Here is a 26,152-nt window from a genome sequence, read left to right as displayed (position 1 = left end):
TAGGAACAGTTTTCACATTTGGTGCACAGCCCAAAAAGTGGTGTGTTTTTGCTGGCAAGGGGCATGGCCACACAATAGTAACCCCAATTCCAATTACGCCACACAGTACTGCAACTTTATTCACATTTGATCATGCGATAGTGTCTATAATTCATATTACATCCGACAGCAGTACCACTTTACCTTATATATGTTACTCCTCGCAGTAGTGCCCCTTTTTCACAATACATCACACTGAATTGCTCCTTATTCACATTACACCACACCCTATTGCTCTTTATTCACATTAGACGACACAGTAGTGCCCTTTCTATAAGCAATGCCACATAGTAGAGCACCTTATACACATAATGGCACACATTATTAATGCCGTTATACACATAATACCACAGTAATGCCCCTTACACATATGACACATTATTAATGTCCTTATAAACATAATGCACCTTACACATTATGACAACCTTTATTAATGCCCTTTTACACATAATGTCCCTTACACATTTGCTGCACATTATTAGTGCCCCTATACACATAATGACACACATACAGTAGTACCCTGTTACACATATGCCGCACATTATTAATGCCCTTATACACATAATGACACACATAGTGCCCCTTACACATATTCCAAACGCTACTGCACAACCAACCCACTCACATGCACACAGCACTCACACTGCCATGAACACTGTGACCTCTGCCTCTGATTGGATACAGATGTGTCCTCATAAATGTTGCCTCAATGCTAACATCGGGCATCTTTTTTTATGAAAATGCATCTTATTTGCATTGCTATTGGCTAGGATGCACAAGCAGCTTCTGCTGGTTAAAATGATATGTAGCATGCCTATATACTGTGTGAGACTGTGGCTGTATCTGCATTTGAAATGCTACACACAGAATATAGGCATGCCACATATCATTTTAATAAGCAGAAGCTGCTGATGCCCCTAGGCATATCAAATGCCCTAGGCAATTGCCTAGTTTTCCTATGCCTATGGCTGGCTCTGTGCATCAGACCAGTGGTAGTGTCCTGGCCATCAGTCATTCCAGTAAGCAAGCAGTCACAGTGGTATACGCTGCTGCTATATGTCCACTGCTACAGTATTATTATAATAATAATACCAAGCACAAGTCCCTCACAGTGTTGCTGTGTTGTGCTGCATCAGACTAGTGGTAGTGTCCTGGCCATCAGTCATTCCAGTGACCAGGCAGTCACAGTGGTATACGCTGCTGCTATATGTCCACTGCTGCAGTATTATAATAATAATACCAAGCACAAGTCCCTCACAGTGTTGCTGTGTTGTGCTGCATCAGACCAGTGGTAGTGTCCTGGCCATCAGTCATTCCAGTGACCAGGCAGTCACAGTGGTATACGCTGCTGCTATATGTCCACTGCTACAGTATTATAATAATAATAACAACAACAAGTCCCTCACAGTGTTGCTGTTTTGTGCTGCATCAGACCAGTGGTAGTGTCCTGGCCATCAGCCATCAGTCATTCATGTGCCGCATATTGTGTTATATAACTCCAGAAACATAATGGAGAAAAAAAATTTGGAGGATAAAATAGGAAAAGATCAAGAACCACATCCTCCTAGTGCTGAAGCTGCTGCCACTAGCCATGACATAGGCGATGAAAGGCCATCATTGTCTGCCAAGGCCGATGCCCAATGCGATAGTAGAGGGCATGTAAAATTCAAATAGCTAAAGTTCAGTAAAAAGACCCAAAAAAAGAAATTGAAATGGTCTGAGGAGAAACATAAACTTGCCAATATGCCATTTATGACACGGAGTGGCAAGGAACGGCTGAGGCCCTGGCCTATATTCAGGACTAGTGATTCAGCTTCACATGACAATGGAAGCCCTCATAACTGAGGACTTGACACTTATGTTGGTGCTAGACGTGCGCCCGGTATTCGCCATTAGTGCAGTGGGATTTAGACAATTGATGGAGGTATTGTGTCCCCGGTACCAAATCCCATCTAGATTCCACTTCACTAGGCAGTCGATAACGAGATTTTGCCATTTAATTCCAGTGATTTGGACGTATAATTATTAATAATTAATTATTATTAATTCCAGTGATTTTGCCAATTAATTCCAGTGAGTTGGACATATAATTACAGTGATTTTGCCAATTAATTCCAGTGATTTGGACGTATAATTATTAATTACAGTGATCTTGCCAATTAATTCCAGTGTTTTGGACGTATAATTACTGATTTTGCCAATTAATTCCAGTGATTTGGACGTATAATTCCAGTGATTTGGATGTATAATTCCAGTTGGAATTGTTTGTGTCGCTTGGCTTAGTCATACAGCTACCTCATTGCACCTCTTCAACATCTTTGCATGAGGTGCTGTTTGTCCTAGTTTTTGAAAAGTGCCACCTGTGTGACACTGCCGTTTGAGTCCAGGGTTACTGCTGTGTTAGTCCTGGGGTACTGCCGTACAAGTCCACCAATTGCAGATTTTTTTTAAAGTGACTGGAACGTGCTGGAGATGCTGTCAGTGGACCGAATAATTGCAGCCCACTCTCAACATTCAGCCATTGCGTGACACTACTAGATGGGTCAGGTGGTTGTGTCGCTTAGCTTAGTCATACAGCAACATTGGTGCACCTTTTTTTCGTCTTTGCATCATGTGCTGTTTGGGGCCTTTTTTTTATATCTGCCCTCCTATCTGACACTGCAATGCCACTCCTAGATGGGCCAGGTGTTTGTGTTGTTCACTTGTGTCGCTTAGCTTAGTCATCCAGCAACCTCGGTGCAACCTTTTGGCCTAAAAACAATATTGTGAGGTGTGAGGTGTTCAGAATAGACTGGAAATTAGTGGAAATGATTGTTATTGAGGTTAATAATACTGTAGGAGCAAAATTATCCCCAAATTCTGTGATTTTAGATGTTTTTATGTTTTTTTCAAAAATCATCCAGATCAGAAACCAAAACCAAAACCAAAACACGAAAGGATGGTTTTGGCATAACCAAGCCAAAACCAAAACACGAAAGTGGAATTAGAACCAAAACAAAACACGAAAAGTGCCAGCCGCACATCTCTACATTTGATCCCCCTCACAAAGCCACAGCTGTATCACTCCACAAGTTTAAACAGTAACAGCTTTCACAGAGACACTGATCACAGGAAAGCAGCACATCACTGATACTTCTTACAGAAACATTTCCCAAAATGTCAAATTTAGCAAATAACTCAAATGATTTCACATCAGACCTCATCACACATGACCTGTACAATGATGATCTATTCAAAAATTTGAAGAGGACATCACTGAGCAGGTCCTTCAGAATCAGCAAACACCTGTTTCGCCCTACATTATCTCCATATAGAACTTGTTTGTCACAATAAAGACCATTTTATAAGGTAGATATACCACTTTTGGGTGTGCAGTCGCATGCCACAACACACACCAAGTCGTGCATATATCAGAGACTGCGACTGCACACTCAATAGTGGTATGTGTATTACATATATATATATATATATATATACATATATATATATATATATATATATATACATATATTTATATATATACACTGCTCAAAAAAATAAAGGGAACACTAAAATAACACATCCTAGATCTGAATAAATGAAATATTCTTATTAAATACTTTGTTCTTTACATAGTTGAATGTGCTGGCAACAAAATCACACAAAAATTATCAATGGAAATCAAATTTATTAACCCATGGAGGTCTGGATTTGGAGTCACACTCAAAATTAAAGTGGAAAACACACTACAGGCTGATCCAACTTTGATGTAATGTCCTTAAAACAAGTCAAAATGAGGCTCAGTAGTGTGTGTGGCCTCCACGATGGTCTCCTGAGGGATCTCCTCCCAGACCTGGACTAAAGCATCCGCCAACTCCTGGACAGTCTGTGATGCAACGTGGCGTTGGTGGATGGAGTGAGACATGTTGTCCCAGATGTGCTCAATTGGATTCAGGTCTGGGGAACGTGCGGGCCAGTCCATAGCATCAATGCCTTCGTCTTGCAGGAACTGCTGACACACTCCAGTCACATGAGGTCTAGCATTGTCTTGCATTAGGAGGAACCCAGGGCCAACCGCACCAGCATATGGTCTAACAAGGGGTCTGAGGATCTCATCTCGGTACCTAATGGCAGTCAGGCTACATCTGGCGAGCACATGGAGGGCTATGCGGCCCCCCAAAGAAATGCCACCCCACACCATTACTGACCCACTACCAAACCGGTCATGCTGGAGGATGTTGCAGGCAGCAGAACGTTCTCCTTGGCATCTCCAGACTCTGTCACGTCTGTCACATGTGCTCAGTGAGAACCTGCTTTCATCTGTGAAGAGCACTGGGCGCCAGTGGCGAATTTGCCAATCTTGGTGTTCTCTGGCAAATGCCAAACGTCCTGCATGGTGTTGGGCTGTAAGCGCAACCCCCACCTGTGGACGTCGGGCCCTCATACCACCCTCATGGAGTCTGTTTCTGATCGTTTGAGTAGACACATGCACATTTGTGGCTTGCTGGAGGTCATTTTGCAGGGCTCTGGTAGTGCTCCTCCTGTTCCTCCTTGCACAAAGGCGGAGGTAGCGGTCCTGCTGCTGGGTTGTTGCCCTCCTGCAGCCTCCTCCACATCTCCTGATGTACTGGCCTGTCTCCTGGTAGCGCCTCCATGCTCTGGACACTACGCTGACAGACACAGCAAACCTACTTTCCACAGCTCGCATTGATGTGCCATCCTGGATGAGCTGCACTACCTGAGCCACTTGTGTGGGTTGTATACTCCTTCTCATGCTACCACTAGAGTGAAAGCACCGCCAGCTTAGAAAAGTGACCAAAACATCAGCCAGAAAGCATAGGAGCTGAGAAGTGGTCTGTGGTCACCACCTGCAAAAAAACTCCTTTATTGGGGGTGTCTTGCTAATTGCCTAGAATTTCCACCTGTTGTCTATTCCATTTGCACAACAGCATGTGAAATTGATTGTCAATCAGTGTTGCTTCCTAAGTGGACAGTTTGATTTCACAGAAGTGTGATTGACTTGGAGTTACATTGTGTTGTTTAAGTGGTCCCTTTATTTTTTTGAGCAGTGTATATATATATATATATATATATATATATATATATATATATATTAGCTGAATACCCCTGCTTTGCTATGGAATTACAAGTATTTATGTGCATATAACTTACATTTTGAAGGACTTCCTGGTAAACTAATAAGATTTATAACAGGACATGCTCCGCCTGCCACTGCCAATCTTTGTCAGGATGCACCTTAGGGCGGGCCTTCCCCAGATTAATGCTGTCAAAAGGCTGGCTCTAAGGAGAATAATCCACCTGCTTCTCTGCCCCGTCCCGCCTCTGATGCTGCCCTTCTCAGTTCTGTAAATGCTGGGACGTCAGGCCAAGCTCCGCTCGCTGTATGTTAAATATGTAAAGTTTGCAGGGATAGGCTGACTCTATTCTAAAGGGCCCTAGGTCTCCTTGCTAAGCTTCTCACTCTCCTTAGGGCTCCACCTTTGAGGTAAAAAGGTAAAGATTTTTGCATAACACTTGAGGGCACTGGGAGAGCTGTTGGTGCCCTTTACACAGCAGATAAGCAGTTGGTGACTATGAAGCTTTCCTTTTATGAAGTTAAGAGTTAAAATATCTATCTCCCCTTTCCTCCTATTGCTCTCTGAGATGTTCTGCAATGTTTAGTTCAAGTGACAGGTTAACCTCTGATAATTGAGACAATATCCTCTCCTGATTGGAAATAGTTTGGTGAAGTATTTATATCTGAAATCTATATATATATATATATAAAAGGCAAATACCACTGACTCATCAGAAAATCTCCTGAACCATAAAGCTGCACTTCCTTGCCAGTGGCAGGTGCAGAGCAGTCCATTATTCAAATAGGGGAGCCACACTAAGCGATGTTTGACAGTGTTTAGCGGTGGCAGTTGATGTGGCTCCCCTATTTGAATAATGGACTGCTGTGCAACTGCCCTGCAAGGAAATCCAGGAACAGAGCATTGTGTCCTCCCCCTCTGCGACTTGGTATCGCCGGCACCATGCATTTTTTATAGTCTCAGCTGGGTGTGTGTGACTAACTTGAGAGAAACCGGAGCCTCCACTGTAGGGACCCGGCAACCAGGGCGCGGGAGTGTACAGTGCCGCTGGGGGAGGTGATGGAGCTGACTGACATCTAACACTTACAGTACCTCTGCTGCAGCCCTTGAAGTCTTCATTTTTCACTTTAAAAGCTCTTCTCAGGCCTGCTGGAGCAGCCCCCCTGTTGTATGTCTGCACTGCATGGCACCAACTACAAAACTGAGCTCCTGTGCACGGAGGCGGGGTTATAGAGGAGGCGGCGCTATGCATTCTGGGAACAGTCAAAGCTTTTAGCCTGTTGGTGCCTCGGATCAAGATCCTCCTCGACACCCCAATTTCATTCCCTGTGGAACCCAGTGTACCCCGCAGCAGAAACCTTGATGCGTGTCACACCGTTCCTCACTATGTAAGTGAGGTATGCTGTTCCTAGGATCACCTACATATTTTATCACTTGTGGGGTTAAGAGATAAAGAAACCGTTATAAGAGTTATAACACACTATATTGTGTAAGTGAGGTACGCCACCTCTAATCCGCCAGAAAAAAGATTATCGACTTTCATAAGGAGTATTACATATAATCTAATATTGGGAATAGTTTTGAACATCCATACAATTCATTGGAATTTTCTATACATAATTGTTTTTCTATTATGTTTTCTATGTACCTATGAGCTTACTGTGTGACAGCACAAAAATAGGATACCTGCTTTGATCAAGGAGTCCCAGTTGTACTAATTAATTTAGGATAAGTATCAACTACAATAATTTTTTCCTATCATTCACCATACTTTCATTCATATAGGCACAGTAGTGTCATCTTTTTCATTCGTCCATTTCTAGCTTTGTGTATGCCTTCATGCCCCCCAGCCACCAATGTGTATGTCTCCTTGCTCCCCCAGTCAGCAGTGTATATGTCTCCATGACCCCCACCAGCAGCAGTGTGTATGTCTCCATAAGCTTCTCCCTCCAAGTCACCAATGTGTGTCTCCATAACCCTACCCCCCCTCCAGTCAGCAGTGTGAAAGTCTCCATGTCCTCCTCCCCCACCCTCAATCACCAGTGTGTATGTCTCCATGTCCTCATCCCCCTGTCTCCAGTGTACCATTAATGTCCCCTTCCCCAGGGGCTTGTGGTTTTGCCCCAGGGGCATGAAGGGGTACTTATACATATAAAGGAACACGATGGTACACTGAGGTACATAAGGGGGCTCTGAAACGTAAAAAAGGGAAGAGATAGGGCACTATGGCATAATAAGGTGCAGGATGATTGCCTGAGGCATATAAAGGGACATTAAGGGGTTCTGATGCATATAAAGGGGCATGATGGGGTTCTGAGGCATTTAAAGGAGCACGAGGGAGCTCTGAGGCATATAAAGGGGCATGAGTGGATTCTGAGGCATATAAAGGAACATGAGTGGGCTCTGAGGCATACAAAGGGGTAGGGTGGGGCTCTGAGGCATATAACGAGTAAGGATGGGAATCTGAGACATACACAGGGACATCAGGAGGTTCTGAGGCACATAAAAGGATAGGATGGAGCCCTAAGGCATGTAAAAGGGCATTTTGGAGCTCTGAGGCATATAAGAAGGCATGAGGGGCTCTGAGGTATATAAAGGGGCATGGTGGGATTCGGAGATATAGAAAAGGGCATAATGTGGTTCTGAGTCATATAAATGGGCATGCTGGGGCTCTAAGACATATAAACAGGCATGATGGGACTCTGAAGTATAAAAGAGGCATAATGGATCTCTGATGCATATAAAGGGAGAGTGCTAAGAAAATGGCTTGAAATATGACAAATAAAAATAAGATTTTACTCACCGGTAAATCTATTTCTCGTAGTCCGTAGTGGATGCTGGGGACTCCGTAAGGACCATGGGGAATAGACGGGCTCCGCAGGAGACTGGGCACTCTAAGAAAGATTTAGTACTACTGGTGTGCACTGGCTCCTCCCTCTATGCCCCTCCTCCAGACCTCAGTTAAGGAAACTGGGCCCGAAAGAGCAGACATTACAAGGAAAGGATTTTGGAATCCAGGGTAAGACTCATACCAGCCACACCAATCACACCGTATAACTTGTGATAAACTTACCCAGTCAACAGTATGAACAACAACAGAGCATCAAACAATGGATGCCAACACAACATAACCCTTTATTAAGCAATAACTATATACACGTATTGCAGAAAGTCCGCACTTGGGACGGGCGCCCAGCATCCACTACGGACTACGAGAAATAGAATTACCGGTGAGTAAAATCTTATTTTCTCTAACGTCCTAGTGGATGCTGGGGACTCCGTAAGGACCATGGGGATTATACCAAAGCTCCCAAACGGGCGGGAGAGTGCGGATGACTCTGCAGCACCGAATGGGCAAACACAAGGTCCTCCTCAGCCAGGGTATCAAACTTGTAGAACTTAGCAAATGTGTTTGAACCCGACCAAGTAGCTGCTCGGCAAAGCTGTAATGCCGAGACCCCTCGGGCAGCCGCCCAAGAAGAGCCCACTTTCCTTGTGGAATGGGCTTTCACTGATTTTGGATGCTGCAATCCAGCCGCAGAATGAGCCTGCTGAATCGTGTTACAGATCCAGCGAGTAATGGTTTGCTTTGAAGCAGGAGCACCCAGCTTGTTGGATGCATACAGGATAAACAGCGAGTCAGTTTTTCTGACTCCAGCTGTCCGGGCTACATAGATCTTCAAAGCCCTGACCACATCAAGCAACTTGGAATCCTCCAAGTCACGAGTAGCCGCAGGCACCACAATAGGTTGGTTCAAATGAAAAGATGACACCACCTTCGGCAGAAATTGCGGACGAGTCCGTAATTCTGCCCTGTCCATATGGAAAACCAGATAGGGGCTTTTACATGACAAAGCCGCCAATTCTGACACACGCCTAGCCGAAGCTAAGGCCAATAGCATGACCACCTTCCACGTGAGATACTTTAGCTCCACGGTCTTAAGTGGCTCAAACCAGTGGGATTTCAGGAAACCCAACACCACGTTGAGATCCCAAGGTGCCACTGGTGGCACAAAAGGGGGCTGAATATGCAGCACTCCCTTAACAAACGTCTGAACTTCAGGAAGAGAAGCCAGTTCCTTTTGAAAGAAAATGGATAGGGCCGAAATCTGGACCTTTATGGACCCCAACTTCATGCCCATAGTCACTCCAGACTGTAGGAAGTGCAGGAACCGGCCCAGCTGGAATTCCTCTGTAGGGGCCTTCCTGGCCTCACACCAGGCAACATATTTTCGCCATATACGGTGATAGTGTTTTGCTGTCACGTCCTTCCTAGCCTTTATCAGCGTAGGAATAACTTCATCCGGAATGCCTTTTTCCGCTAGGATCCTGAGTTCAACCGCCATGCCGTCAAACGCAGCCGCGGTAAGTCTTGGAACAGACAGGGCCCCTGTTGCAACAGGTCCTGTCTGAGAGGCAGAGGCCATGGGTCCTCTGTGAGCATTTCTTGCAGTTCCGGGTACCAAGTCCTTCTTGGCCAATCCGGAACAATGAGTATTGTTCTCACTCCTCTTTTTCTTACGATTCTCAGCACCTTGGGTATGAGAGGAAGAGGAGGAAACACATAGACTGACTGGAACACCCACAGTGTTACTAGTGCGTCCACAGCTATCGCCTGAGGGTCTGTTGACCTGGCGCAATACCTTTGTAGCTTTTTGTTGAGACGGGATGCCATCATGTCCACCTGTGGCAGTTCCCATCGATTTGTAATCTGAGTGAAGGCTTCGTGATGAAGTCCCCACTCTCCCGGGTGGAGGTCGTGCCTGCTGAGGAAGTCTGCTTCCCAGTTGTCCACTCCCGGAATGAACACTGCTGACAGTGCTTGCACGTGATTCTCCGCCCAACGAAGAATCCTGGTGGCTTCTGCCATCGCCACTCTGCTTCTTGTGCCGCCCTGGCGGTTTACATAAGCCACTGCGGTGATGTTGTCTGACTGGATCAGCACCGGTTGGTTGCGAAGCAGAGGCTCCACTTGACTCAAGGCGTTGTATATGGCCCTTAGTTCCAGGATATTTATGTGCAGACAAGCCTCCTGACGTGACCACAACCCTTGAAAGTTTCTTCCCTGAGTGACTGCCCCCCATCCACGGAGGCTCGCATCCGTGGTCACCAGGACCCAGTCCTGTATGCCGAGCCTGCGGCCCTCAAGAAGGTGGGCACTCTGCAGCCACCACAGAAGAGACACCCTGGCCCTCGGGGACAGGGTGATCAGCCGATGCATCTGAAGATGCGATCCGGATCACTTGTCCAACAGATCCCACCTGAGAGTGTGCTACGCTGATCAGCAACTGCTCTCTGGACCTCACCTTTATGAGGAGATCGTCCAAGTATGGGATAACTGTGACTCCTTGCTTTCTCAGGATCACCATCATTTCTGCCATTACCTTGGTAAATATTCTCGGTGCCGTGGAGAGCCCAAACGGCAACGTCTGGAATTGGTAATGACAGTCCTGTACCACAAATCTGAGGTACTCCTGATGAGGTGGATAAATGGGGACATGCAAGTAAGCATCCTTGATGTCCAGAGACACCATAAAATCCCCCTCTTCCAGGCTTGCAATGACCGCTCTGAGCGATTCCATTTTGAACTTGAATCTTTTCAGATAAATGTTCAGGGACTTTAAATTCAATATGGGTCTGACCGAACCGTCCGGTTTCGGTACCACAAACATTGTGGAATAGTATCCCCTTCCCTGTTGAAGGAGGGGAACCTTTACCACCACCTGCTGGAGATATAACTTGTGAATTGCCGCTAACACTACTTCCCTTTCCATGGGGGAAGCTGGCAGGGCCGATTTGAGGTAACGGTGAGGGGGCATCACTTAGAATTCCAGCTTGTATCCCTGAGACACAATCTGTATAGCCCAGGGATCCACCTGTGAGCAAACCCACTGGTGGCTGAAATTTCGGAGAATCGCCCCCACCGTTCCTGGCTCCACCTGTGGAGCCCCAGCGTCCTGCGGTGGATTTAGTGGAACCGGGGAGGACTTCTGTTCCTGGGAACTAGCTGTATGGTGCAGCTTCTTTCCTCTACCCCTGCCTCTGGCAAGAAAGGATGCACCTCTGACTTTCTTGCTTCTTTGTGATCGAAAGGACTGCATTTGGTAATCCGGTGCTTTCTTAGGCTGTGAGGGAATATATGGCAAAAAAATTGACTTCCCAGCCGTAGCTGTGGAAACTAGGTCCGAGAGACCGTCCCCAAACAATTCCTCACCCTTGTAAGGTAAAACCTCCATGTGCTTTTTGGAGTCGGCATCACCTGTCCATTGTGACCCTTCTGGCAGAAATTGCATTGCATTTATTCTAGAGCCCAGTAGGCAAATGTCCCTCTGGGCATCCCTCATATATAGGACAGCGTCTTTTATATGCCCCAGGGTCAGTAAAATGGTATCCTTGTCTAAGGTTTCCAGTTCCTCAGACAGATTATCTGTCCATGCTGCTACAGCACTACACATCCAGGCCGACGCAATTGCCGGCCTCAGTAGAGTACCTGAATGTCTATAAACAGACTTCAGGATACTTTCCTGCTTCCTATCGGCAGGATCCTTTAGGGAGGCCGTATCCTGTGACGGCAGGGCCACCTTCTTAGATAAGCGTGTCAGAGCTTTATCTACCCTAGAGGAGGATTCCCAGCGCATCCTGCCCGTTGGCGGGAAAGGGTACGCCATAAGTAACCTTTCGGAAATCAGCACTTTCCTATCGGGGGAATCCCACGCTTTTTCACATAACTCATTTAACTCATGTGAAGGGGGAAAAGTCACCTCTTGCTTTTTCTCCCCATACATATAAACCCTCTTGTCAGGGACAGGGTTTACCTCTGATACAGGTTGAGTATCCCATATCCAAATATTCCGAAATACGGAATATTCCGAAATACGGACTTTTTTGAGTGAGAGTGAGATAGTGAAATCTTTGTTTTCTGTGGCTCAATGTACTCAAACTTTGTTTAATACACAAAGTTATTAAAAATATTGTATTAAATGACCTTCAGGCTGTGTGTATAAGGTGTATATGAAACATAAATGAATTGTGTGAATGTACACACACTTTGTTTAATGCACAAAGTTATTAAAAATATTGGCTAAAATAACCTTCAGGCTGTGTGTATAAGGTGTATAGGAAACATAAATGCATTCTGTGCTTAGATTTAGGTCCCATCACCATATCTCATTATGGTATGTAATTATTCCAAAATATGGAAAAACCCGATATCCAAAATACCTCTGGTCCCAAGCGTTTTGGATAAGGGATACTCAACCTGTATGTGCAATACATCCTTCATTGCTATAATCATGTAGCGGATGGCTTTAGCCATTTTAGGCTGCAATTTTGCATCATCGTCATCGACACTGGAGTCAGAATCCGTGTCGATATCTGTGTCAACAATTTTGGATAGTGGGCGCTTCTGAGACCCTGACGGCCTCTGCGCTGTAGGATCAGGCATGGGCTGAGACCCCGACTGTCCCAAGGCATCAGCTTTATCCAACCTTTTATGCAAGGAGTTTACATTATCATTTAACACCTTCCACATATCCATCCAATCAGGTGTCGGCGCCGTCGGCGGAGACACGTCATTCATCTGCACCTGCTCTGCCTCCACATAGCCCTCCTCGTCAAACATGTCGACACACGCGTACCGACACACCACACACACAGGGGATGCTCTATGAGGACAGGACCCCCACAAGGCCCTTTGGAGAGACAGAGAGAGAGTATGCCAGCACACACCCCAGCGCTATATGACCAAGGAATCACACAGTAACTTAGTGTTTACCCAGTAGCTGCTGTATATATGATTAATGCGCTAAATTTATGTGCCCCCCCCTCTCTTTTTACCCTCTTTCTACCGTGAGTTTGCAGGGGAGAGCCTGGGGAGCTTCCTCTCAGCGGAGCTGTGGAGAGAAAATGGCGCTGGTGAGTGCTGAGGAAGAAGGCCCTGCCCCCTCAGCGGCGGGCTTCTGTCCCGCGATTTTGTGTAAAATTAATGGCGGGGGCTCAAGCATAATACAGTGCCCAGCTGTATATATGCTGCTTGTTTGCCAGGAGGTACTCAATTGCTGCCCAGGGCGCCCCCCCCCCCCCCTGCACCCTACAGTGACCGGAGTGTGTGGGTTAGTGTGGGCGCAATGGCGCACAGCTGCAGTGCTGTGCGCTACCTCATATGAAGACAGGAGTCTTCTGCCGCCGATTTTGACGTCTACTTGCTTCAACCCGCCGGCTTCTGTCTTCTGGCTCTGCGAGGGGGACGGCGGCGCGGCTCCGGGAACGGACGACCAAGGTTAGGTTCCTGTGTTCGATCCCTCTGGAGCTAATGGTGTCCAGTAGCCTAAGAAGCGCAACCTAGCCGCAGTTAGTAGATTTGCTTCTCTCCCCTCAGTCCCACGTAGCAGAGAGTCTGTTGCCAGCAGAAGCTCTCTGAAAATAAAAAACCTAACTAAAATACTTTCTTATTAGCAAGCTCAGGAGAGCTCACTAAAATGCACCCAGCTCTGTCCGGGCACAGATTCTAACTGAGGTCTGGAGGAGGGGCATAGAGGGAGGAGCCAGTGCACACCAGTAGTACTAAATCTTTCTTAGAGTGCCCAGTCTCCTGCGGAGCCCGTCTATTCCCCATGGTCCTTACGGAGTCCCCAGCATCCACTAGGACGTTAGAGAAATGGTTGTAACCCTATTGTGGTTATGGGCATGCCAGCTGAAAATGAAAAAGCAGTAACCCAAATGATGTGCAAAACTGCAACAAACAAATGTGTCCCACACAAATAGTGCACTGTAACAAACCCAAAATGTATTATAAAGGGCAATATGCCTATTGTCAAAATCCACGAGGGGCAAAGTAATGTGGCTTACATTGTTCCAAAACAAATACACATGCCATCTAGCAGGTGAGTTATGTATTGGCTCCTGTCAGAGAGATGACAGAAAAATTCACAAAATGATCAATCTTTGTCTCATACAGCATAGAGTTCTTTCTCGGAATTTGAGGACAGTTATACAGGACACACGTCATTGATCTCTATGGAGAGATAAAGGTGCAATGCACACAACCACCTTATGAAGACAGATGATATACAGTCTACATTTTCCACCCAACTTGTTTTAAATGTTATGCCAACTGCACCAACATCTCTCCATAGGTGTCATACATTTCTGTGTGAGGACCCTTCTTTCCGCCTTTCTCCTGTGAACCATGTGAGGAGAAGAGATAGTACACAGTCCAATAGGCTGGGCATGGCAAGGTTGCTTGTGTATGATCTTGCCAGGTCTGTTATATCTCACTTTGGACATCTCTTCCTTAATCGAATATGTCATACATATAGCTAACACAAAGTTTCCTATTTATTATTTATTAACAGTTTCTTATATAGCGCAGCAAATTCTATTGTGCTTTACAACTGGACACAATTAGAAGACAAAACTGGGTAAAAACAAACAGTCATAGAGGTAGGAGGGCCCAGCTCGCAAGCTTACAATCTATGGGGCATTGATACACAAGGATACTTACAAAGCCCTCACCCATTCCTCTCCCATCTACATCTCTGACCTTATCTCCCTTTACACTCCCACCCGTCCTCTTCGCTCTGCTAATGCACACCGACTCTCCTGCCTACGGAATACTTCCTCCCACTCCTACATCCAAGATTTTTCACGTGCTGCACCACTTCTCTGGAATTCCCTACCTCTCCCCCTCAGACTCTCCACAAAACTTCAAACGGGCTCTCAAGACCCACTTCTTCACCAAATCCAGCCAAATCTCATCCTATTCCTAACCCTCTGTTCAATGCTCTCTATGTACCCCATCTGTGTCACCCATGTCTGTCTACCCCTCCCCTATAGAATGTAAGCTCTCATGAGCAGGGCCCTCTTGCCTCATGTGCTTATCCTTTCTTACTTTAATAATCTTCAACTGCACCAAATCCAGCAGTCTTCTGCCACCTGATACTTATTCCAGTGTCATCTGCTGATGTAACTATGTTTATTTACCCTGTACTTGTCCTATACTGTTATCAACTGTAAGTTGCTGTTTTCCTGTTTGATTATTTGTTTATGTACTCTGTAATTGGGCACTGCGGAACCCTTGTGGCGCCATATAAATAAAGGATAATAATAATACTGTAGGTGCTATCTGTTGCATAGTTCCTACTGGAAAACCCTCAGTCATTGAAAGAGTCTGCTCCCCAGTGGAGCTCATTTACAAAGCAGACTACACAAACAGTGCAAAACAAATTGGCACTGTACATGCACAAACTGCCCAATGCTTATTATTGTTGTTTATTTATTTGGTGCCACAAAGGTTCTGCAGCGCCTAACAAAGTACATAAACAAATGAGCGAAACAAAAAAACAATTACTTACAGTACAAGGCAATGTAGGACAAATACATGGTATAGTAACATTGCTGCATCAGGGCAGAAGTAGAGATGAGCGGGTTCGGTTCCTCAAGATCCGAACCCCCCCGAACTTCACCTATTTTACACGGTTCCGAGGCAGCCTTGGATCTTCCCGCCTTGCTCGGTTAACACGAACGCGCCCGAACGTCATCATCCCGCTGTCGTATTCTTGCGAGATTCGTATTGCATATAAAGAGCCGTGCGTCGCAGCCATTTTCACTCGTGCATTGGAGATGATAGCGAGAGGACGTGGCTGCGTTCTCTCAGTTTCTGTTTTCAGTGTGCTGCAAATATCTGTGCTCAGTGTGCTGCAAATATCTGTGCTCAGTGTGCTGCAAATATCTACGTTCTCTGCCTGAAAACGCTCCATATCTGTGCTGCATTGTAGTTGTGCGCAGTATATAGTAGGAGGACAGTGCAGAATTTTGCTGACTACCAGTATATATATAGCAGTACGGTACAGTAGTCCATTGCTCTACTTCTGTGTCGTCAAGTATACTATCCATATCTGTGCTGCATTGTAGTTGTGCGCAGTTTATAGTAGGAGGACAGTGCAGAATTTTGCTGACCACCAGTATATATATAGCAGTACGGTACAGTAGTCCATTGCTATACCTCTGTGTCATCAAGTATACTATCCACATCTGTGCTGCATTGTAGTTGTGCGCAGTATATAGTAGGAGGACAGTGCAGAATTTTGCTGACCACCAGTATATATATATATATATATATATATATATAGCAGTACGGTACAGTAGGCCATTGCTATTGATATATTACTGGCATATAATTCCACACATTAAAAAATGGAGAACAAAAATGTGGAGGGTAAAAATAAGAATTTACTCACCGGTAATTCTATTTCTCGTAGTCCGTAGTGGATGCTGGGAACTCCGTAAGGACCATGGGGAATAGACGGGCTCCGCAGGAGACTGGGCACTCTAAAAAAAGATTAGGTACTATCTGGTGTGCACTGGCTCCTCCCTCTATGCCCCTCCTCCAGACCTCAGTTAGGGAAACTGTGCCCGGAAGAGCTGACATTACAAGGAAAGGAAATTTTGAATCCAGGGTAAGACTCATACCAGCCACACCAATCACACCGTACAACTTGTGATAACCTTACCCAGTTAACAGTATGAACAACAACTGAGCCTCACTAACGGGATGGCTCATAACAATAACCCTTAGTTAAGCAATAACTATATACACGTATTGCAGAGAGTCCGTACTTGGGACGGGCGCCCAGCATCCACTACGGACTACGAGAAATAGAATTACCGGTGAGTAAATTCTTATTTTCTCTGACGTCCTAGTGGATGCTGGGAACTCCGTAAGGACCATGGGGATTATACCAAAGCTCCCAAACGGGCGGGAGAGTGCGGATGACTCTGCAGCACCGAATGAGCAAACACAAGGTCCTCCTCAGCCAGGGTATCAAACTTGTAGAACTTTGCAAATGTGTTTGAACCCGACCAAGTAGCAGCTCGGCAAAGCTGTAATGCCGAGACCCCTCGGGCAGCCGCCCAAGAAGAGCCCACCTTCCTTGTGGAATGGGCTTTTACCGATTTTGGATGCGGCAATCCAGCCGCAGAAGGAGCCTGCTGAATCGTGCTACAGGTCCAGCGAGCAATAGTTTGCTTTGAAGCAGGAGCACCCAGCTTGTTGGGTGCATGCAAGATAAACAGCGAGTCAGTCTTCCTGACTCCAGCCGTTCTGGAAACATATATTTTCAAAGCCCTGACTACGTCCAGCAACTTGGAGTCCTCCAAGTCCCTAGTAGCCGCAGGCACCACAATAGGTTGGTTCAAATGAAACGATGACACCACTTTTGGGAGAAATTGGGGACGAGTCCTCAATTCTGCCCTGTCCATATGGAAGATCAGATATGGGCTTTTACATGACAAAGCCGCCAATTCCGACACACGCCTAGCCGATGCTAAGGCCAACAGCATGACCACTTTCCACGTGAGATACTTTAGTTCCACGGTCTTAAGTGGCTCAAACCAGTGGGATTTCAGGAAATCCAACACAACGTTAAGATCCCAGGGTGCCACTGGTGGCACAAAAGGGGGCTGAATATGCAGCACTCCCCCCTTAACAAATGTCTGAACCTCAGGCAGTGAAGCCAGTTCTCTTTGAAAGAAAATGGATAGGGCCGAAATCTGGACCTTTATGGACCCCAATTTTAGGCCCATAGTCACCCCTGACTGTAGGAAGTGCAGGAATCGACCCAGCTGTAATTCCTCCGTAGGGGCCTTCCTGGCCTCGCACCAAGCAACATACTTCCGCCATATACGGTGATAATGTTTTGCTGTCACGTCTTTCCTAGCTTTTATCAGCGTAGGAATAACTTCCTCCGGAATGCCCTTTTCCTTCAGGATCCAGCGTTCAACCACCATGCCGTCAAACGCAGCCGCGGTAAGTCTTGGAACAGACAGGGCCCTTGTTGCAGCAAGTCCTGTCTGAGAGGCAGAGGCCATGGGTCCTCTGTGCGCATTTCTTGCAGTTCCGGGTACCAAGTCCTTCTTGGCAAGTCCGGAACAATGAGTATTGTTCTTATTCCTCTCTTTCTTACTATTCTCATTACTTTTGGTATGAGAGGAAGAGGAGGAAACACATATACCAACTGGTACACCCACGGTGTCACTAGGGCGTCCACAGCTACCGCCTGAGGGTCCCTTGACCTGGCGCAATATCTTTTTAGCTTTTTGTTGAGGCGGGACGCCATCATGTCCACCTGTGGCAGTTCCCAACGGTTTGCAATCAGTTGGAAGACTTCCTGATGAAGTCCCCACTCTCCCGGGTGGAGGTCGTGTCTGCTGAGGAAGTCTGCTTCCCAGTTGTCCACTCCCGGAATGAACACTGCTGACAGTGCTTGCACGTGATTCTCCGCCCATCGAAGAATCGTTGTGGCTTCCGCCATTGCCATCCTGCTTCTTGTGCCGCCCTGGCGGTTTACATGGGCGACCGCCGTGATGTTGTCTGACTGAATCAGTACTGGCCGGTTTCGAAGCAGGGGCTCTGCTTGACTCAGGGCGTTGTAAATGGCCCTTAATTCCAGTATATTTATGTGTAGAGAAGTCTCCAGACTTGACCACAGCCCTTGGAAGTTTCTTCCCTGAGCGACTGCCCCCCACCCTCGGAGGCTTGCATCCGTGGTCACCAGGACCCAGTCCTGTATGCCGAACCTGCGGCCCTCGAGAAGGTGAGCATTCTGCAGCCACCACAGAAGAGACACCCTGGCCCTGGGGGACAGGGTGATCAGTCGATGCTTCTGAAGATGCGATCCGGACCACTTGTCCAACAGATCCCACTGAAAGATCCTTGCATGGAACCTGCCGAAGGGAATGGCTTCGTATGAAGCCACCATCTTTCCCAGGACTCGCGTGCAGTGATGCACCGATACCTGTTTTGGTTTCAGGAGGTCCCTGACCAGAGATGCTAATTCCTGGGCCTTCTCCACCGGGAGAAACACCTTCTTCTGTTCTGTGTCCAGAATCATGCCCAGGAAAAGCAGACGCGTCGTAGGAATCAGCTGCGACTTTGGAACATTCAGAATCCAGCCGTGCTATAGTAACACTTCCTGAGAGAGTGTTACGCTGATCAACAACTGCTCCCTGGACCTCGCCTTTATGAGGAGATCGTCCAAGTACGGAATAATTATAACTCCCTTCTGCCGAAGGAGTATCATCATTTCGGCCATTACCTTAGTAGATATTCTCGGTGCCGTGGACAGGCCAAACGGCAACGTCTGGAACTGGTAATGACAGTCCTGTACCACAAATCTGAGGTACTCCTGGTGAGGTGGGTAAATGGGGACATGCAAGTAAGCATCTTTGATGTCCAGCGACACCATAAAATCCCCCTCTTCCAGGCTTGCAATAACAGCTCTGAGCGATTCCATCTTGAACTTGAATTTCTTTATATACGTGTTCAAGGACTTTAGATTCAGAATGGGTCTCACCGAACCGTCCGGTTTCGGTACCACAAACATTGTGGAATAGTAACCCCTTCCCTGTTGAAGGATGGGCACCCTGACAATCACCTGCTGGAGGTACAGCTTGTGAATTGCCGCCAGCACTACCTCCCTTTCCATGGGGGAAGCTGGCAAGGCTGATTTGAGGTAACGGCGGGGGGGAGTCGCTTCGAATTCCAGCTTGTATCCCTGAGATACAATTTGTATAGCCCAGAGATCCACCTGTGAACGAACCCACTGGCTGCTGAAGTTTCGGAGACGCGCCCCCACCGCACCCGGCTCCGCCTGTGGAGCCCCAACGTCATGCGATGGACTTAGTGGAAGCAGGGGAGGACTTTTGTTCCTGGGAACTGGCTGCATGGTGCAGCTTCTTACCTCTACCCCTGCCTCTGGCAAGAAAGGATGCACCCCTGACCCTCTTGCCTTTTTGGGAACGAAAGGACTGCATTTGATAATACGGTGCTTTCTTAGGCTGTGAGGAAACCTGAGGCAAGAAAGTGGACTTTCCAGCTGTCGCTGTAGACACGAGGTCCGACAGACCGTACCCAAACAATTCCTCACCCTTATAAGGCAAAACCTCCATGTGTTTTTTAGAATCAGCATCTCCTGTCCATTGCCGAGTCCATAAGACCCTCCTGTAAGAAATGGACATAGCATTAATTCTAGAGCCCAGCAGGCAAATGTCCCTCTGAGCATCTCGCATATATAAGACGACGTATTTGATATGGCCCAGGGTTAGCAAAACAGTATCTCTGTCGAGGGAATCTATGTCGTCTAACAGAGTATCTGTCCACGCTGCTACAGCACTACACATCCAGGCTGAAGCAATAGCAGGTCTCAGTAGAGTACCAGAGTGTGTATACACTGACTTCAGGATAGCTTCCTGCTTTCTATCCGCAGGCTCCTTTAGGGCGGCCGTATCCTGAGACGGCAGGGCCACCTTTTTAGATAAGCGTGTCAGCGCCTTGTCCACCCTAGGGGATGTTTCCCAACGTAACCTGTCCGTTGGCGGGAAAGGGTACGCCATCAGTAACCTCTTAGAATTCACTAATTTCTTATCAGGGGAACTCCACGCTTCTTCACACAATTCATTTAATTTATCAGATGGGGGAAAAGTCACTGGCTGCTTTTTCTCCCCAAACATATAAACCCTCTTGGTATTAACCGGGTTACTCTCAGAAATGTGTAATACATCTTTCATTGCAATAATCATGTATCGGATGGCCTTAGTCATTTTAGACTGTAAATGTGCCTCATCATCGTCGACACTGGAGTCGGACTCCGTGTCGGCATCAGTGTCAACCATCTGAGCCAGAGGGCGTTTATGAGCCCCTGACGGTTTCTGAGTCGCCTGGGCAGGCGCGGACTGAGGCCCCGGCTGTCCCAAGGCTGCAGCGTCATCAAACCTTTTATGTAAGGAGTTTACATTGTCATTTAAGATCTTCCACATATCCATCCAATCTGGTGTCGGCCCCGACGGGGGCGATACCACACTTATCTGCCCTTGCTCCGCCTCCACGTAACCTTCCTCATCAAACATGTCGACACAGCCGTACCGACACACCGCACACACACAGGGAATGCTCAGACTGAGGACAGGACCCCACAAAGTCCTTTGGGGAGACAGAGAGAGAGTATGCCAGCACACACCACAGCGCTATATAACACAGGGATTTACACTGCTAATAAGTGATTTTCCCAATAGCTGCTTGTTTGTATTGATTTGCGCCTAAATTTATGTGCCCCCCCTCTCTTTTTAACCCGTCTTGTACCTGGATACTGCAGGGGAGAGCCTCGGGAGCGTGCTTCCAGCGGAGCTGTGAAGGGAAAATGGAGCTGGTGTGCTGAGGAAGAAGGCCCCGCCCCCTCAGTGGCGGGCTTCTGTCCTGCTTTCAGTGTAAAATAATGGCGGGGTTTTTTACATATATACAGTGCTAGACTGTATATATGTATGTTTTTGTGCCAAAGATACCTCAATTGCAGCCCAGGGCGCCCCCCCCCCCCCCCAGCGCCCTGCACCCTACAGTGACCGGAGTGTGTAAGTGTGCTGGGAGCAATGGCGCACAGCTGCGGTGCTGTGCGCTACCTTAATGAAGACAGGAGTCTTCAGCCGCCGATTTCGTCGTCTTCCAGCTTCTGTTCTTCTGGCTCGGCAAGGGGGACGGCGGCGCGGCTCTGGGAACGGACGATCGAGGACAGGTGCCTGTGTTCGAACCCTCTGGAGCTAATGGTGTCCAGTAGCCTAAGAAGCACAAGCTAGCTGCAAGCAGGTAGGTTTGCTTCTCTCCCCTTAGTCCCACGTAGCAGTGAGTCTGTTGCCAGCAGAAGCTCACTGAAAATAAAAAACCTAATAAATACTTTCTTTTCTAGTAAGCTCAGGAGAGCCCACTAGGAGCACCCAGCTCTGGCCGGGCACAGATTCTAACTGAGGTCTGGAGGAGGGGCATAGAGGGAGGAGCCAGTGCACACCAGATAGTACCTAATCTTTTTTTTAGAGTGCCCAGTCTCCTGCGGAGCCCGTCTATTCCCCATGGTCCTTACGGAGTTCCCAGCATCTACTAGGACGTCAGAGAAATAGGGAAAGATCAAGATCCACTTCCATCTCGTGCTGAAGCTGCTGCCACTAGTTATGGCCGAGATGATGAAATGCCATCAACGTCGTCTGCCAAGGCCGATGCCCTATGTCATAGTAGAGAGCATGTAAAATCCAAAAAACAAAAGTTCAGTAAAATGACCCAAAAATCAAAATTAAAAGCGTCTGATGAGAAGCGTAAACTTGCCAATATGCCATTTACGACACGGAGTGGCAAGGAACGGCTGAGGCCCTGTGTTCATGGCTAGTGGTTCAGCTTCACATGAGGATGGAAGCACTCATCCTCCTGCTAGAAAAATGAAAAGACTTAAGCTGGCAAAAGCCCAGCAAAGAAATGTACGTTCGTCTAAATCACAAATCCCCACGGAGAGTCCAATTGTGTCGGTTGCGATGCCTGACCTTCCCAACACTGGACGGGAAGAGGTGGTGCCTTCCACCATTTGCACGCCACCTGCAAGTGCTGGAAGGAGCACCCGCAGTCCAGTTCCTGATAGTCAAATTGAAGATGTCACTGTTGAAGTACACCAGGATGAGGATATGAGTGTTGCTGGCGCTGAGGAGGAAATTGACAAGGAGGATTCTGATGGTGAGGTGGTTTGTTTAAGTCAGGCACCCAGGGAGACACCTGTTGTCCGTGGGACGAATATGGCCATTGACATGCCTGGTCAAATTACAAAAAAAAAAATCACCTCTTCGGTGTGGAATTATTTTAAACAGAAATGCAGACAACAGGTGTCAAGCCGTGTGTTGCCTGTGTCAAGCTGTAATAAGTAGGGGTAAGGATGTTAACCACCTAGGAACATCCTCCCTTATACGTCACCTGGAGCGCATTCATCAGAAGTCATTGACAAGTTCAAAAACCTTATGTGACAGCGGAAGCAGTCCACTGACAACTAAATCCCTTACTCTTGTAACCAAGCTCCTGCAAACCACACCACCAACTCCCTCTGTCAATTTCCTCCTTAGACAGGAAAGTCAATAGTCCTGCAGGCCATGTCACTGGCAAGTCTGACGAGTCCTCTGCCTGGGATTCCTCCAATGCATCCTTGAGTGTAACGCCTACTGCTGCTGGCGCTGCTGTTGTTGCTGCTGGGAGTCGATCGTCATCCCAGAGGGGAAGTCGAAGACCACTTGCACTACTTCCAGTAAGCAATTGACTGTCCAACAGTCCTTTGCGAGGAAGATGAAATATCACAGCAGTCATCCTGCTGCAAAGCGGATAACTCAGGTCTTGGCAGCTGCGGTGGTGTTAAACGTGTGTCCGGTATCCACCATTAATTCACAGGGAATTAGAGAATTGATTGAGGTACTGTGTCCCCGGTACCAAATACCATCTAGGTTCCATTTCTCTAGGCAGGCGATACCGAGAATGTACACAGACGTCAGAAAGAGTCACCAGTGTCCTAAAAAATGCAGTTGTACCCAATGTCCACTTAACCACGGTCATGTGGACAAGTGGAGCAGGGCAGACTCAGGACTATATGACTGTGACAGCCCACTGGGTAGATGTATTGCCTCCCGCAGCAAGAACAGCAGCAGCGGCACTAGTAGCAGCATCTAGCAAACGCCAACTCGTTACTAGGCAGGCTACGCTTTGTATCACCGCTTTCCATAAGAGGCACACAGCTGACAACCTCTTACGGAAACTGAGTAACATCATCGCAGAATGGCTTACCCCAATTGGACTCTCCTGGGGATTTGTGACATCGGACAATGCCACCAATATTGTGTGTGCATTACATGTGGGCAAATTCCAGCACGTCCCATGTTTTGCACATACATTGAATTTGGTGGTGCAGAATTTTTTTTTAAAATGACAGGGGTGTGCAAGAGATGCTGTGGGTGGCCCGAAGAATTGCGGGCCACTTTCGGCATTCAGCCACCGCGTGCCGAAGACTGGAGCACCAGCAAACACTCCTGAACCTGCCCCGCCATCATCTGAAGCAAGAGGTGGTAACGAGGTGGAATTCAACCCTCTATATGCTTCAGAGGATGGAGGAGCAGTAAATGGCCATTCAAGCCTATATATCTGCCTACGATATAGGCAAAGGAGGGGGAATGCACCTGACTCAAGCGCAGTGGAGAATGAATTCAACGTTGTGCAAGGTTCTGCAACCCTTTGAACTTGCCACACGTGAAGTCAGTTCAGACACTGCCAGCCTTAGTCAGGTCATTCCCCTCATCAGGCTTTTGCAGAAGAAGCTGGAGAGATTGAAGGAGGAGCTAAAATGGAGCGATTCCGCTAGGCATGTGGAACTTGTGGATGGAGCCCTTAATTCGCTTAACCAGGATTCACGGGTGGTCAATCTGTTGAAAGCACTACATTTTGGCCACCGTACTCGATCCTAGGTTTAAAGCTTACGTTGTATCTCTCTTTCCGGCAGACACAAGTCTGTAGAGGTGCAAAGACCTGCTGGTGAGACACTTGTCAAGTCAAGCGGAACGTGACCCGTCAACAGCTCCTCCTTCACATTCTCCCGCAACTGGGGCTGCGAGGAAAAGGCTAAGAATTCCGAGCCCATCCGCTGGCGGTGATACAGGGCAGTCTGGAGCGAGTGCTGACATCTTGTCCGGACTGAAGGACCTGCCAACGATTACTGACATGTCATCTACTGTCACTGCATATGATTCTGTCACCATTGAAAGAATGGTGGAGGATTATATTAGTGACCGCATCCATGTAGGCACGTCAGACAGTCAGTACGTATACTGGCAGGAAAAAGAGGCAATTTGAAGGCCCTTGCACAAAACTGGCTTCATTTTACCTAAGTTGCCCCCCTCCAGTGTGTACTCTGAAAGAGTGTTTAGTGCAGCCGCTCACCTTGTCAGCAATCGGCGTACGAGGTTACTTCAAAATGTGGAGATGATGTTCATCAAAAATCAATTGCCTCCAGAAAGTACACAGGGACCTGAGATGGTGGATTCCAGTGGGGACGAATTAATAATCTGTGAGGAGGGGGATGTACACAGTGAAAGGGGTAAGGAATCAGATGATGAGGAGGAGGTGGACATCTTGCCTCTGTAGAGCCAGTTTGTGCAAGGAGAGATTGATTGCTTCTTTTTTGGTGGGGGCCCAAACCAACCAGTCATTTCAGTCACAGTCGTGTGGCAGACCCTGTCGCTGAAATGATGGGTTTGTTAAAGTGTGCATGTCCTGTTTATACAACATACGGGTGGGTGGGAGGGCCCAAGGACAATTCCATCTTGCAGCTCTTTTTTCTTTTATTTATCTTTGCATCATGTGATGTTTGGGGCCAATTTTTTTTAACTGCCATCCTGTCTGACACTGCAGTGCCACTCCTAGATGGGCCAGGTGTTTGTGCCGGCCACTTGGGTCGCTTAGCTTAGTCATCCAGCGACCTTGGTGCAAATTTTAGGACTAAAAATAATATTGTGAGGTGTTCAGAATAGACTGGAAAAGAGTGGAAATTATGGTTATTGAGGTTAATAATACTATGGGATCAAAATGACCCCCAAATTCTATGATTTAAGCTGTTTTTGAGGGGTTTTTGAAAAAAAACCCACCCGAATCCGACAAAAAATTTTCAGGGAGGTTTTGCCAAAACGCTTCCGAATCCAAAACACGGCCGCGGAACCGAATCCAAAACCAAAACCCGAAAAATGTCCGGTGCACATCTCTAGGCAGAAGACACTTAAATAACCATCAGGGTGGCAGAAACTGAGGGTTGGAGTAGAAGATAGTCTAAAAAAGGGAAAAGCACATGAGGGGAGAGGACCCTGCTCGTGAGAGCTTACATTCTGAAGGGAAGGGGCAAACAGACAGGATGGTGCATGCCTATTCTCTGCTCCTAGGGCAAACTCAAAATCTCAACTGGGCAGAATAAACAAAGTCTAAGATTTGTTTGGGCCACAAGAAAAAGTCTTATATGCAAGTTTGAAAGGTTTATTATAAAAACCAACAATAAAGTATAATCTAAGAGAAGTCAAGTATCAGGAAGAATACATTGACTTTAATGTTCTCTTCCTGATATTTGACACCTCTTTGTTGTCACCAATTTTCCAGTTTCTTATTGGATGTAATAAGATGAAAGATGAAAGTCTGACAATCTGGACCTAGCAGA

This window comes from Pseudophryne corroboree, chromosome 5, assembly GCF_028390025.1.
Source record: "Pseudophryne corroboree isolate aPseCor3 chromosome 5, aPseCor3.hap2, whole genome shotgun sequence".
In the NCBI taxonomy this organism is placed as follows: Eukaryota; Metazoa; Chordata; class Amphibia; order Anura; family Myobatrachidae; genus Pseudophryne; species Pseudophryne corroboree.
This window is presented reverse-complemented; position numbering follows the sequence as displayed.